The 14607-nt window shown below is 50.6% G+C and overlaps 1 protein-coding gene and 1 long non-coding RNA gene across 5 annotated transcripts in view; one reads left to right on the forward strand and one right to left on the reverse strand.

The window, feature by feature from the left end:
- TNS3 (tensin 3) overlaps nt 1-14607 on the forward strand; it is a 315575-nt gene that overhangs the window by 103213 nt on the left and 197755 nt on the right. For all 4 annotated transcript variants that reach the window (XM_017500856.2, XM_037728608.1, XM_037728609.1 and 1 more), the window contains one exon: nt 7023-7061. The gene's annotated coding sequence lies outside the window, so the exon portion shown is untranslated. The remainder of the gene's footprint in view (nt 1-7022; nt 7062-14607) is intronic.
- LOC119467267 lies at nt 806-1663 on the reverse strand. Its single transcript, XR_005195810.1, has 2 exons — nt 1553-1663; nt 806-1091 (listed from the first exon to the last, which is right to left on the reverse strand). It is a non-coding gene; the product is annotated as an uncharacterized LOC119467267 (long non-coding RNA).

A 14607-nucleotide genomic window follows, 5' to 3' on the forward strand; every position in this document is an offset into this window, starting at 1 on the left:
GAGAGAAGTGGTGTGATCTTGGCTCACTACAACATCCGCCTCCGGGGTTTAAGAGATTCTCCTGCCTCAGCCTCCCAAGTAGCTGGGATTACAGGCGCCCACCATCATGCCCAGCTAATTTTTGTATTTTTAGTAGAGACGGAGTTTCGCCACGTTGGCCAGTCTGGTTTCAAACTCCTGACATCAGGTGATCCACATACCTTGGCCTTCCAAAGTACTGGGATTACAGGTATGAGCCACACTGCCTGGCTCAGTTCTTGTTTTTTGTTTTTTTTTTTTTTTTTTTTTGAGACTCAGTCTTGCACTGTCACCCAGGCTGGAGTGCAGGCAAAATCCCAGCTCACTGCAACCTCCCGGGTTCGAGCAATTCTTCTGCCTCAGCCTCCCAAGTAGCTGGGATTTCAGGAATCCACCATCCCACTTGGCAAATTTTTGTGTTTTTAGTAGAGACAGGGTTTCACCGTGTTGTACAGGCTGGTCTTGAGCTCCTGACCTCAGGTGATCCACCCACCTTGGCCTCCCAAGTGCTGGGATTACAGGTGTGAGCCACCATGCCTGGTCTCTCTTCAGTCCTTACTGCGTGTTTCTGTAAGGCTCCAGGAAGCTGATTCACGTGACCCCCCACGATTGGAATTTTCGATGATTTGGAAAAGGTAGAATTGAAATTTACCTTTATTCTGTTTATAACAGAATATGTAGTGCATCAGTTATACCCACACGGTTTTAGAGAAACTGTGAGGTGGAAATGGCACTTTCTGTATGGTTGTTTACAAAGTGAAATTTAAGAAGAAACAGCAGTAAAAGCTGAGTTCGGAGCTTTATTGTGTTCACCAAAAGGAAAACAATGCCTTTCAAGCACGAGGGGATCTGCGTTGCCCTTTATTTCTCCCTGGACTTGGATCTCCCAGAAGTAAGCAGAGAGGGAACGGTTCAGGTTTGAAGAGTTGATCTCACTCCTTACTGAGGAAGATTGGCACCTGAGGCCCTGTGTCTGTGTCAGCACTGGGGGTGATGGTGGCGGGGCCAGTGCACCGTGGGTGAGACACTTACTAAGGCAGAATATGCTTGTTGGCTGAAGTGCCATCATCCACCTTGGGGATGGAACTATAGGCCCGAACTCTGTTGTGTGTGCACACACACAGAGATACTTACAGGATACACTCACACGTGGAGACACACACAGACACGCTCTCAGACACACTCACATGAGGCGTAGGCATACATAGAAGCACACACAGATATTACAAAACTCACAGTTTCACACATGTGCACTCATACATTCTCACAAGTACACACACTCACATCCCCTACACTTTCACACTCCCATGCACACAACCACTGACTCACCCAGTCACACGCACTCACAGCACTCTCAAACTTACACACACTCACACTCACTAACACAAAAAAACACGTTTTCAGATATCCACGGTAAAATATACCTAGTCAAACACAGACCACCAAATGTATACACTCAGCCACACCTACAGACATGCTTGCCTACACTCACACATGCTCACCCACACTCACACACGCTCACCCACATACTCACATTCCCAAGGACACAGTCAGGACTTGGTGGCAAGCCTTCGCCCCTCTGCCTCTCTGTCCTGCGGACCTGATGGCTTGGAGACAAGTTTATTGATGCCAGTGTCCCCCGGCGCCCACGTAGCCAGGTGTGGGGCGGGCACAGCAGTGTTTGTTTGTGGTTTCCTTGGGAACAGTAGATTAGGTCCCAGTAGAGCCGAAAGAAGGCCATAAAGAGGCTTCTCAGAGGGGCCCTTGCCGCCACCATGGGAGGGACAGGTCCGAGGGATGCCACACAGCCCATGGCTTTTGGCCCTCAGCCCATGGACCACTGCCTTCTCTCCAACTTTCTGTCGCTGCTAATGGGAGCCACTCTGCCCCCTTCCGTGTCCCACTGTTGTCACCTCTTGTGACCCTAATCCCTGAGGGAGCTGCTCATTATGAGAGAGGGTACAGCTCCCCTCATCTCCTCAGGAGAGGAGCCTGGAGTTGGGGCCCCTGCTGGCATCGTCTCTGAGAGTTCCGTGGCTGGCGGCTGGTCCCCTCTGGGACCCGACTTCTTATACAAAGAGTAGGGGCTCGCTGGACCTACTGTGAGGGCTACAGAGAAAGACCTGCAGACGCGGCACTGTTGTTCCACGTTTATCCAGCTGAGTCTACACATTGGACGAGCCATGGGCCTCCCCAGGAGTGCACCTTGCACGGGGAGCACTGCCTGGTTCTTGTCTCATCCTCCACGCCCCTGCAGCTCACTCAGCACCATGTTACACAGCAGGTGAAGCACAGGGCCAGTGGGTACCCACCTAGGCCCCTGGCCATGCCACCGAACACATCCCAGCCATGTTCGTGGTGCACTGATGGGCCCAGGAGCAGCTCAGAGGCTCCTGGTTGCCATCTGCAGGGCGGGCTCAGGGATGCAGTGTGCCGGACCCTCCAGCCCTGCAGCGTTGGGTGGCTGCTCTCTCTGTCTTCAGCCCTGTGAATGAGTCAGACTGGCATGTTAATATAACCGGGTTTTTCCTTGGGTGCTGGTGAGGCACAGCTCCCCTGAGAGAATGCTGTGGGTTCTTGGTCTCCACTCTCTTAAAGAATAAGCGATGGGACCACTGCAGTTGTGCTGTATGCTTGTAAAAGTAAATATTGGACCCAAAGAAGTGTTGCAGAAAGGTGATGTTACTTAGGTAGAGAAAAGAGAAGAAGAGAAAGACGTCCATGAAGAGTGTGGAAGGGGACTCCAGAGGGGAAAGGGAGCTCCCACCATGTGGGAGGGGATTCCAGGGAGCTGGAGATCCGGTGTGGGTGAAGGAGCAGGGGCATTTATCCTGGGAGACATTTCCACCTTCCCAAGTGGGAACTCCTCTGGCCAATGAAAGGGGTTCCTTTAAATTTCCACTGGAGTGATTGACTCTTAGTTTCTTCCCGCGCCTGTGAAATTTAAAACATAAACCATTAAATCTCCCGGATGGAGAGAGTTGGGAGGGGGGCATGGTGCTGAGAAATTCTTGCCCTTAAAACTACGCCCACCTAGTACTGAAGAAGTGTCAGCTTCTTTGTGCCGAGGAAGGCCAAGCCAGCCTGGGGTTGGCCCCAACCCACAGTGCTTCTCCCTGTCCAGTGGAAAGAGTGAAAGAACCCCACAGTGCTGGGGAATGCCTGATCAGAGCTGGAGTTTGAGGTGAGGAGAGCAAGCAAGTGCGCCTCACTCCCTTACCTGGCTCCTTCTACAGGAGACATCCTCCTGATGTGTGGGAGGCGGGCCAGCCTGTAGATCAGCGGGGCAGGCACAGCGGAGAACTGTGTGTTCTCTGACAGGGATGCAGCTTGCCCACGGAAGCACGGTGCTTCTGCCTCTGCTAAGGCTGAAGAACAGCGGGTGACACCTGAGTGTCCAGCAGACACAGCCGATCTCACCGCCGCACAGCCCCCATACGTTCCTTGGTGCTGAGCAGCAGGCCGGTGTTAGCATCCCAAACCCGGCCGCCTCATCCCATGGTTAAGTCTGTGGTCAGCTACCTGCCTTAGTATAAGAGAGGAAAACTGTGATGGAAATGCAATCTCTTTTCAGGGACTTCCCGTCCTGGAATATGGCTTTAGCCACACTGAAGGAACAAACGCCCTCTGTGTTCACTGGTCACGGTTTTTGCTAAATTAGATGTTTGCGCTTAGAGAAACGATGGCTTTTCTCTTTATCAACAGGCGACTCCTCTTTGCCCCTAGAGGAGTGCTTCATGTGATTGGTGCTTCATGTGCATTTTTATTTGCAAATTCACTCTCATAAAAGGTCTTTCCTGAGACATTTTTGTCTTCATTTTGTAACAGCACATGTGCAAACACAGTAGGGGCTGTGACTGGTTCTCTAGGAAGAGAAGAGCAAGTCTGGTAGGATATGGGTGTGGAAGCTTAGGACAAGGCTGCCTGCCATTTGCTCTTTGGAACCTGGGAGCTGCTTGCCCCACTGTTCCCCCAGCTCATTTTCTTGAACTATTCATTTTATGCTGTTTCTATTACTGGAGCTGTAAGCTGTATGGGGCTGAGGACCAGTTTGCTTCATTTCCGAATGAAGTCCTGGCAGGAGAAAGCTGTCAGTGAAAATGTGCAGTTCAAGTGATGGATGCAGTTCAACAAGATTAGGTGTGACAATCCCAGAGCCCCTTAGCCATGTAAGCCACGGAGCTCACCTCTCCTTTTCTGTAGGATGCCCTGGGGCCAGGCCAGGTGGTGGGCAGTTACTGCAACCCATCTGGTCACAGAGGGATGTGGGAACACACAGACCCGGCTTCTTGGCCAAATCTTAAAGTGGCTGCTGTCGTTAAAACTCAAGTTTCTGGCAGGGCGTGGTGGCTCATGCCTGTAAACCCGGCACTTTGGGAGGCCGAAGTCGGTGGATCACCTGAGGTCGGGAGTTTGAGACCAGCCTCACCAACACTGGAGAAACCCTGTCTCTATGAAAAAAATAAAAAATAATAATAACCACCCCCCCCTCAAGTTTCTGACATTGCATAGGGCTTTTCTTTCATTCTCTCTACAAACACATGCTTCCAGATAATAAATTTGAAAAATGTACTTTAGACTTTATTTTTAAGAGCGCTTTAGATTTATACAAAAATTGGACATACGCTTCCCTCGTATATAAACAGCTTGCATTCTTGTGGTACCATTGTTACTCTTGATTAGCCAATATTGATACAGCCTTAGTAACCAGATCCCTTGATTTGCATTAGGATTCTCTCCCGGTGTTGACGTCCTATAGGTTTAGACAAATGCAGAATTACGTGCTCTCATCATTATAGTATCAAGCAGAATAGTCTCATGGCCCTGAAGAGTCTCTGTGCTCTGCCTGCTCCTCTCTCCCTCCTAATCCCTGGCCTTCACTGACCTTTTCACTGTCCCACAGTTTTGCCTTTTCCAGAATGTCACAGAGTTGAAATCATACAGTATATGTCCTTTTCAGAGTGGCTTCTTTCACTTAGTAACATGCATTTAACTTTCCTCTGTGCGTTTTCCTGCCTTCATAGCTCATTTATTTTTGTCATGGATGATATGCCATTGCAGGGATGCGGATAGTGAGTTTTCAAGACAGGGCCCCTGGTTCTTTGCACATTTCTTGCCTGCACATCGAGGCAACAAGATGCACGTGTGCGTTGAGTGGATATCATGCTTGGGGTGAGATAAGCCACACTGTTAACCACGGGGTCTCCACCATCCTGTAAGGTTTTGTCTGTGACTCTCTGTTTCCAAAGCCATTTTTGTTGTTGTTGTTGTTTTTGCTTTACATACATTTGCTTGCTTATTCTCTCATCCATTCATCAAACTTCAATGTACACACATGTCGTTGAGGACATACCAATGGAAAAGGCATATTCCTGTTGGCCGGCTGCTGTGGGTGTTCAGGCGGCAGCCGGTTCATGGTGGGGCCAGGGGCCCTGAGAGAGGACCCCTGCCCCAGACATCCGTCTGAGTCAGAGCCCTGATGGAGGAACGGCCATGTGTCACATACTCCCTGAGGACCGTACTGCCTAAGATAAGCAAGAGGCTATAAATAGTTGTTCTGGCAAGCGTCAAGGCCACGCTGCTGCCCGCCCCAAACCACAAGGACAATTAGTCAGATTTCTGAGATTTCTCCTTCCGTTGCACATTTTCAGACAACTCTTTGAGAAAGGAGGTGCCCGGGATCTGGAGGGGGCGGTGCCAGGAGGAAGCTAAGGAGTAAGGTCGCTCACGGGGAGCTGAATCCTGTTTGCTGGCGCCTGGGTCCTGAGCGGCCCCCAGAGTCCCCTTAGCCCCTCTCCTTAGGTAGAGCTCTGTGCCTGTGACTGGGGCCCCTGCCCTGGACCGGCCACTCTTCTGAGCTCCTCATGCACCATCTCCTGTTCCTCACAGTGACCCTGCTTGGGAGGCACTATTGTTACCTGCAGTTTTCAGATGTGGAAACCGAGGTCCAGAGAGATCAAAGGCCAAGGTCCTGAGGCTAGTAAGTGGTGGAGATCCTGCCCAAGGTGGGGTCTTTGCGCTGCGGGGCCGGTGGCTCCCTATGCGTGTAACTAACTGCTCTCTAGACTGTGTTTGAGCCGCCTTGCCTCCTTCGCCTTCTCTGTCTTTCCCAGGGAGCTCTCGGTCTTCAGAGACTGTGGTAGAGTCAAAGCCTCCTCTCCCGTCTCCTGTGCTGAATGGAATAACCATGTCAACATTTCCATACTCAGACTGTTTTTAGTTCTACTTGTAGAAATAGTACAAGAAAATGTGGTCCCTGGCCGGGCGTGGTAGCTCATTCCTGTAATGAGGCTGAGGTGGGCAGATCACCTGAGGTCAGAAGTTCGAGACCAGCCTGACCAACTTGAGGAAACCCCGTCTCTACTAGAAATACAAAAATTAGCCGGGTGTGGTGCTACATGCATGTAGTCCCAGCTACTCGGGAGGCTGAGGCAGGAGAGTCGCTTGAACCTGGGAGGCAGAGGTTGCAGTGAGCCAAGATTGCACCGTTGCACTCCAGCCTGGGCAACAAGAGCGAAACTCCATCTAAAAAAAAAAAAAAAGAAAGAAAAGTGGCCCCTTGTGGAAGAGAGTACACGCCCCAGGTGAGGATGGGAGGAGTGGGGGCTTGGAGACCACCCGACAGAGCCTTCTGCCTCCTTCTCTGGGCCGCGCTCCCAAGCTCCCCAAGCACGGACCGATTCAGAAGTTTCCATCCTTGAGGTCTACCAGCTCTTTGTCAAAGTAGAGGCTACATTTCGTATCTATGAGTGATTTGCATTTTTCTTGAGGGGGAGGCCCCATGGTTTCCATGACATTAGCAAAAAGGACAGGGACTTTCCAAAAGTAAACAAAACCCCGGACTCTCTTAACTCCAGGTCTCCTCGGTCTTGAACTGCTATAGCTTTGTGGTCAGGAGTGAGGTTAGAGACTGTTTCATTCAGCCTGTGGGATCCAGGCTTGATTATTATGCTAACATTTTCTGGAGAATCCGTTTGCTTATCTGTTTCTTCTCTCTTTGAAAGGTGGTGATTCCCTGCTGTGTACAAGTCCGTCTGGAACAGGTAAGCCCTTTGCATTTCTTTCGCTCCCTTGTTCCATCCTGTGGGACTAAGTCTCTTTCTTGAAGCTGTGCCCTCTTTGGAGATTTTTTGACTTCCTGTAGGATCCATGCCCTCCCTTTGACCTGTAGCTTTCATTCACAAGGCTCTCTCTGAGGACCTTCGACGTTGCTGCACTGGCCATTTGCATGGCTTTTTAGAGAAGAGGATCCCCTGGCCTTTGTGGGATCTGCCATTCTATCGATAATAGTTACCTTCGGGGCAAATCTCCCTGGCCTGAGTTTCCTTGGCTTTCAAGTGAAGACAGCACAAGTCTGTTGTCTTAGGGATAAAAACCTGGACAGTGAGGGTGTCTGGGTCGCTGGGTGGCTGTGGACAGTGTGGTGCAGTGGTTTATTGACTGACATCCAGCTCCGACAGATACTGGGTGTGTGTGTTCAAATCAGATTGAAGGTAAACATAATAGCACTTTCCCTTTGGCTTGTTATTAGGCAAATTTAAATTGCTGTCTGCTTTTCAAAAGCAGCTCCTTGGAAGGTCGTGGTAGCTCTTGGTGTTTTCGTTGCCTCCACCCTTTGGAGCTGAGGGGGTGAAGCCTTGTTTCTTATTAGCAGCTTTTAAGGTAACTGAAGGGTTCACTGTGCCTAGACAGTAGGACATGGCACCCTCTTCTCTCCCTGCAAATCAGAAGCAACTCCCTGGGAGGCAAACTGGAAGCTGCCTCTTGCTGCTGGGGAAGTGTGTGCAGGTCCCGGCCTCCCCGGTAGGGGAGGGAAGGGTGCTCCCTGTGGTTCTTCCTGGGCATCCATCAGGGGTGTTCTCCAGACTTCTCAAATAGGATGGGGCTTCCTGCCCTTGGCTCCCCACAGCTTCGCCGTACACAGAATCTGGGTGTTCTGCTGGGGATTAGGCAGTCTTTCTGGGCCGTGATCTGGTGGCCTCCAGACATGGAACTTGCTCTGTCTTGGGGTGCAGTCGAACATCTTCCCCCAGGCTCGGCCAGCGGCACCCATGTGGCAGCATCCCTGCTCTGATGAAGTCAAGTTCCGATCCTGGCTCCGGTGGCTGGGCCCTGCTCTTGCCCCCTGCCCACCTTAGTCTCGGGTTTCCTCTTTTACCCATTGGGCATGAGGGTGACTCTCTAACCTCATCACTTAAGTGGCTGGGCCCTGCCCTCGCCCCCTGCCTACCGGAGCCTTGGTTTTCTCCTTTACGCTGTGGCCATAGGCGTGCTCTCTAACCTGACTGCAGATGAAATGAGAGAAGAGGGACTATGGGATCAGGCCTGTCACAGAAGGCTTGCCACAGGCAGGGTGCCCTTATTATGCTCCTTTTAATGCTGTCACATGGTGTGTCTCTTTGCTTCTGGAATAGCAAAGTATGCATTTGAGATCATAGGAAGGTTAAAAAAAGTCTCACTCAGAAACCTAAAATATTCACAAACTATGAAAAACATGTTGCAGCATCAAGAGCTGAGGCCATCCATCCTTGCTGGCCTCAGCTGTGTCCCCAGTCCTGACGTCCACACTCACCCTTTTCTTCTGCGGCACTCACTGCTGGGGGACGAGGTGGTGGGGTGTGCCTTGTACTTGCTCAGTTTTGACAGGCTGCGGTTTGTGACTGATTTCCTCAGGCTTGTCACAGGCCCCAGGGAGCCACGGGACGAGGCCCAAGTGGCCCCGGAGCTGTGTGCCTGTCCTGAGGCCCTGGCTGAAGTCTGTTTTCACAGTGGCAGCTGAGACTCTCCCACCTCGCAGGCAGTCCCTGGCCATCAGATTTTTTGGTGAGCCCTGGACATCAGTGCCACCAGAGGGCTAAAGCCGTGTGCTGTGTCTAAAGACGTAGGTTGCAGGGCTGTCAACAGCCGGTTCAGGCCGGAACCGCAGGGGCCCATGCTGGCTGTTTAGATGTTGTCACTGTGCCTGCTGGAGCCCAGGGTCCCAGAGAGGAGTCTTCAGTCTCCTGGAGCACAGCACCCCACCTGCATCAGGACATGCCTCCCTGTTACCTCTTCACAGGTGTGGTCGCTAAGAGAGCCTGCGCATCTACCCCAGCCTGGCTCCTGCCCCCTCCCCCTGCTGCTCTATGTGTGTGTATATATTATGTAAGTAATTATTATATGTATACAAATACATACCTGCATGCTTTGTGTGTAGTTATATATATGAAGACACATGCATGTTATGCATGTAATTGTCGTAGGTATAAGAACTCATACATGCACAATATACATGTAATTATTATATATACGCAAATGAATATGTACACGTCACACACATGTCAACACATGAACACATACAGGTGCTATGCATGTGTTGAATATGTGAGTGTATATGTATATTAGGTGTGTAGTCTTTACATGTGAGTATATATATGTCATGTAATTGTTTATATGAATGTTTGTATGTGTATATTATGAAATCAATGTTATACTGTGAATACATTTATCTTGTATGTAATTGTTATATGTATGTGAATGTCTGTGTGTTGGTTTTGAATGTAATTGTTATATCTCAGTGTATATACATGTGGATAATGTAAATTGTTACCTGTGTGTGAATGTATGGATGTGAGTCTGTTATGTATGTGAGTTTATATGTCTGTGAATATATGTGTGTATATTTCCCTGAGATCAACATGGATGAGTCCACTCTGTACTAAGCTCTTTGTGGTCTTTTCAAATTTCCTTAACCAGTTGGCCTCCAGGTGTGGTTCCTGGACCAGAAGCCTCAACATTGGCTGGGGACCTATTAGAAATGCACATTCTTAGGCCCCAGCCCAGACCTGCAGGGACTGGTGCTTTAACAAAGCTTCCGGCAAGGCCGATGAGCTGAAGTGTGGGAATCCTGGCTGTGAGCTGGAGCTGGGGCAGGAATCAGCCTGTGGGCGTGCAGTCGGGGGTGGCCTTGGCGATGCCTCCCGTTCTGGTTGCTCTCCCTGTGTGGTGGCGTAGGGTCATGAGAGGGCCTTTGATGCCAGGACACCCAGCTTCCTCACATCTTTGTTTTGCATGGAGCTTAAACATGCTGTCTTCCTCCTGGCGTGGAGGAGTAAATGGAAGGATGGATGTGCAGCCCAGCCCGGCCTGAGCACCCTTCTGTCTCCCTGCTGGGTGGCCTGGTAGAAGCCAACCCTCCTGTTTAGCGGAGCTTGGGTGGGAGGGTTTCCACCTGCACAGTGCGGCTTCTCAGGGCAGAAAGCACAGAACACTGATTTTCTTTCCTGACCCTGTCTGGGCTGAGAGCCTTCTGGCACTGTGATCCTTGGCATTTTGGTTGGGCATGGAACTGCTTTCAGATGATACTGACATCCCCGATATCACCTGGATGTGACCTGGCCAGGTCACCTGATAGCTGTTTCTGGTTTTCTCTTTGTTATCATTCATTGAGTACCTAGTCTGTCTCAGATGCTCTGCCCTCCCTCACCTGCTGGAGCTCAGAAAACTCAAGAAAATCCCATGTCACCCAGACACTAATAGCCTTCTGTGCTCTGGGGTGTTAGTACCCCTGCACGCACCTCTGTGACCTGCCCTCAGACCTGACTGCCCTCTGCTCCGTCCTGTGCTGGAGGCCCCTCCCATACCTGGAGTTCACCTGGCACCTGTACCCACCCTCAACCCCTGCCTTTGCTCTGAAGCTAACCTGAGGGCCATGACCCCTTTGGAGAGGTTCTAGAATAGCTTCACCCCAGCATGTTTTATATTGAGGTGAGCTGCCAGGTCTTTCAAAATTCCTGGAGTTGCGCTGGCTGAGGTGTGATTGTTTTGAAACCCTTGGGCCTCATTCCCTCGTGGGGCAGGAAGAAGGTGGTGATGAGCCTTCCCAGCTGTACTTGCTGATATCCCATGACATAACTGTAAGAGTGTCTGTCACCTTAATGACATTACACTGTGTTGAGGGTCCTTTGTCTGCAGGCATAGGGTGACTTTGTGGCCACCTGGGCATTTAAGACACAGTGAGGAAGGAACTTTTCTGTGTATGTGGTGCATTGAACCTGTGGCTATTTTCCTGGTAGCAGAATCTTCTATTTATTGCAGCACCCTGCAAAAGTGGGTTAGATTAATTCATGGACTCAAAAGCGGCACACAGTGTTGTTGAGAAAGGAGCTGGGAAGCAACCTCCCTTTGTGAATCTTAACTTAGCAATGTTACATGGAGACAGGGTCAGAGCTTCTTGGGAGCCAGTGTAAAAAGGAAACCAGGCCAGGTGCAGTGGCTCATGCCTGTAATCCCAGCACTTTGGGAGGCCAAGGCGGGTGGATCACAAGGTCAAGAGATCGAGACCATCCTGGCCAACATGGTGAAGCCCCATTTCTACTAAAAATACAAAAATTAGCTGGGTGTGGTGGCACGCACCTGTGGTCCCAGCTACTCGGGAAGCTGAGGTGGAAGAATCGCTTGAACCCAGGAGGCGGAGGTTGCAGTGAGCCGAGACTGTGCCACTGCACTCCAGCCTGGCGACAGAGCAAGACTCCGTCTCAAAAACAAAACAAAACAAAAAACAACCCACAATTACTGGCATGTGCCTTTCTAGAAGGTGGGAAGAAACAAGAATCAGCAGAGAAAACGTGCTATGTGGGGAATTATGGAGGGCGTAGATGAAGGCGTCAGGGGATATGCCACCTGTCTATGGGTCAAGTGGAATGATGATTTTAGAGGGATGTCAAAGGGATGGTGTTGCAGCATAGCCTCATTGGGACCTCTAGCTTTTAGAACTATAAAGGGACCATTGGTGTCTTTCTCACCTGCCTACCTCACCTTCTGTTTGCTGTGGTCTGCTGGCTCATAGAGAGGATGCCTCCCCATTTTTCAGGTAACCACTGTCCCTTGGACTGGGAGAGGTGGCTGGGTTCCTCACAGTGGAGTCACAGCCTGTGGTCCAGCTGCTCTGTAGCTCTACATGTATGTGTACACACGTGTGCTCACACATGCACACAAGCGCAGAATATAATAGTAGATTCGAGCATGGACTAACGTTGGGTTGAGTCCCATCCAGGCTATGGCCTAGCAAGCCTTGTGGCCTTGAATGGAGTTGGTTCACTTTTCCGGTCTCCACTTTCCTCTTCTGTTAAATGAGGTTGCCAGCAGCTTCCTCTTGGGGTCACTGTCAGGATCGAATGAAATAACATGCTTGGATCTTCGGTGCTAGTGTGACACAGGGAAAGCACGTGCTGTGTCAGGAGGAGCCTGGTTCGTTGTTCCATGAAGGTGAGCTGGCAGCTCTGTTCTCCTGGTGCCCTTTGCTGTGTGCTGTGCATTGTTGATCTGGCTCTACTGCCATCTGATGGAAAGAACCAGTCTGATGAGTTCCAGAGCGTGTCCCCTGCTTCCTGAGGGTGAGGGCACCGACATCAGACACTTACAGTAGATGAATACCGTGATCCCGCATTTGTAGACTTGGAGGCAGCACTAGGGTCAGAACAGGGGACGTATGCCAGTCTGTCCTTGGTAGCTGCAGGTTTGCAGGATTTTTTCACGGCACCACGGCCTAACCGTGGTTCGAATGGTGGCCCCACAGCTTTTGATTGAAGTTCAGGGGCAGAGTGTCCTTGTTTTTGTCCACCCCTGTCTTTACCTTCATACATTTTGCCAGCCACTGATTCATACCAGCAGGTGCCCTCAGGTGTGGGGCAGTCTTCACTAGGACACCCTGAGGCCATGTGTGGGACCCACTTCCCCGCCCAGCCTCCTGGGCAGCCCACAGCTGGCCTGTGTCCAGGGAGGGCAGGGCCTGGCATGCCCCAGGGAAGTGTGCTGCCTGTTTACAGAAGGGTCACTGTCCTTGAAGGAGGCTGGTGTCCCTGCCTTCTGGTGGCCGCCTCCGGTGTGGGAGGGTTCAGGGCAGTGCCTGATCCAGCTCCAGGCAGGTCCTGAGCCCTTGCCAGCTGCTGCACTCACGCCGGGATTGTTCTAGCTTGGCCTTGGCCATTGCGGTCTGTGCCCCGGAAGAAGGGCTGGGTAAGAATAGTGGCTGAGTCATCAGGGCGGCGTTTCTCCTGGTTCACCTAACCCGCCTTTGGCCAGCAGGCTGGTTACCCCCAGGGTGACCGCAGGACTCACGTTTCAGCCTGAGGCTGGAGCTCGCACTTCACCTTTGCATGGCTGTGTGTGCAGGGTTCGTGTGTCTGTGGTCTGTGGTGTGTGTGAGGTGTTTTGTGTGTGTACATTGTGTTTGTGTGTTTTGTGATACATGGTGTGTGTTGTATATGAGGTGTGTGTGGTGTGTGAGGTTTTTTGTGTGTTGTTTGTGAGGTGCTGTGTGTGTCGTGTATTGTGTGTGTTATATGTTGTGTGTGTTGTGTGTGAGGTGTTTTGAGTGTGTGTTGCAGTGTGTGTGGTGTTTTGTGTGTGAGGTGTTATGTGTGTTGTGTATTGTGCAAGGTGTTTTGTATGTGTGTGAGGTGTGTCTTATTGTGTGTGTTGTGTGAGGTGTGTATGTTGTGCTGAAGTGTTGTGTTGTGTGACAATGTGTGTGCTATATGTTGTGTGTGTTGTGTGTGAGGTGTTTTGAGTGTGTGTTTTGTGTGTGTGGTGTTTTTTGTGTGTGTTATGTTGTGTGTTTTGTGTGTGAGGTGTTATGTGTGTTGTGTGTTGTGCAAGTTGTTTTGTATGTGTGTGAGGTATGTCTTATGTGTGTTGTGTGAAGTGTGTGTTGCATGTGAGGTATGTGTGTTGTGCTGAAGTGTGGTGTGTGTTACAGTGTGTGTGTTGTGTGTGAGGTGTGTGTGCGCGTGCATGTCTGGTATGTGTTGTGTATTATGTGTAAGGTTTTGTGTGTCTTGCGGTGTGTGTAGTGTGTATGTGTTGTGAAGTGTTGTGTATGTGTTGTGTGTGAGGTGTTTTGTGTGTGTTGAGTGAGGTGTATGCGCTGTGTGTGTTTATATGTTGTGGGTGAGGTGTTTTGTATATGTGATGTCTGTTGTGTGTGAGGTGTTTTGTGTGTGCTGTGTTTTGTGAGGTGTTTTTTTGTGTGTGTGGTGTGTGTGTGTGTTTGTGCGCGCACGCGCATGCGCACACATTTGTTGAGCCCTTGCTTAGCATGCTTTGCTTGAACTCAGAAAGCCAGACAGAGGAAGTGACCAGAGCAGCAAGACCAACACAAGGACAGGACAGACGTGACTGTCCGGAAGTCTGTGCAGGTCACGTGCTGCCATCCCTGCATCTGCCCCAGTGGCCGTGATGGAGTCTCAGGAAGCTATTGGATTCTTTCAGAAAGCATGCTGACCAAATGGATGATGAGGAGCTTCAGATACACGAAATCACTGTAATGATCTCCATTTTATTTTACTGAAAGTTTGAGCAAATTTCAAACAAAACACCCAAGCTTCCGCCTGTAAACCACAGGATTGGGGGCTTAGTGAGCAGAGCGTCCAGTGGTCTGGGACAGTGGATCCAGGTGACCTCATGTGTCTGTTCCGCCAATCCCAGCCTGCAGTGGTCTCTGCCTGCGTGTTGTCACAGAAGGCTTCACACAAGTCTCCTGGTATGCGTGTCTTGTCCTCATGGTCCATATGTCAAGGTATTTGATTGGACAGCAGTTACTTCCAGCTT

Source organism: Cebus imitator, unplaced genomic scaffold, assembly GCF_001604975.1.
Source record: "Cebus imitator isolate Cc_AM_T3 unplaced genomic scaffold, Cebus_imitator-1.0 Scaffold272, whole genome shotgun sequence".
Lineage (NCBI taxonomy): Eukaryota > Metazoa > Chordata > Mammalia > Primates > Cebidae > Cebus > Cebus imitator.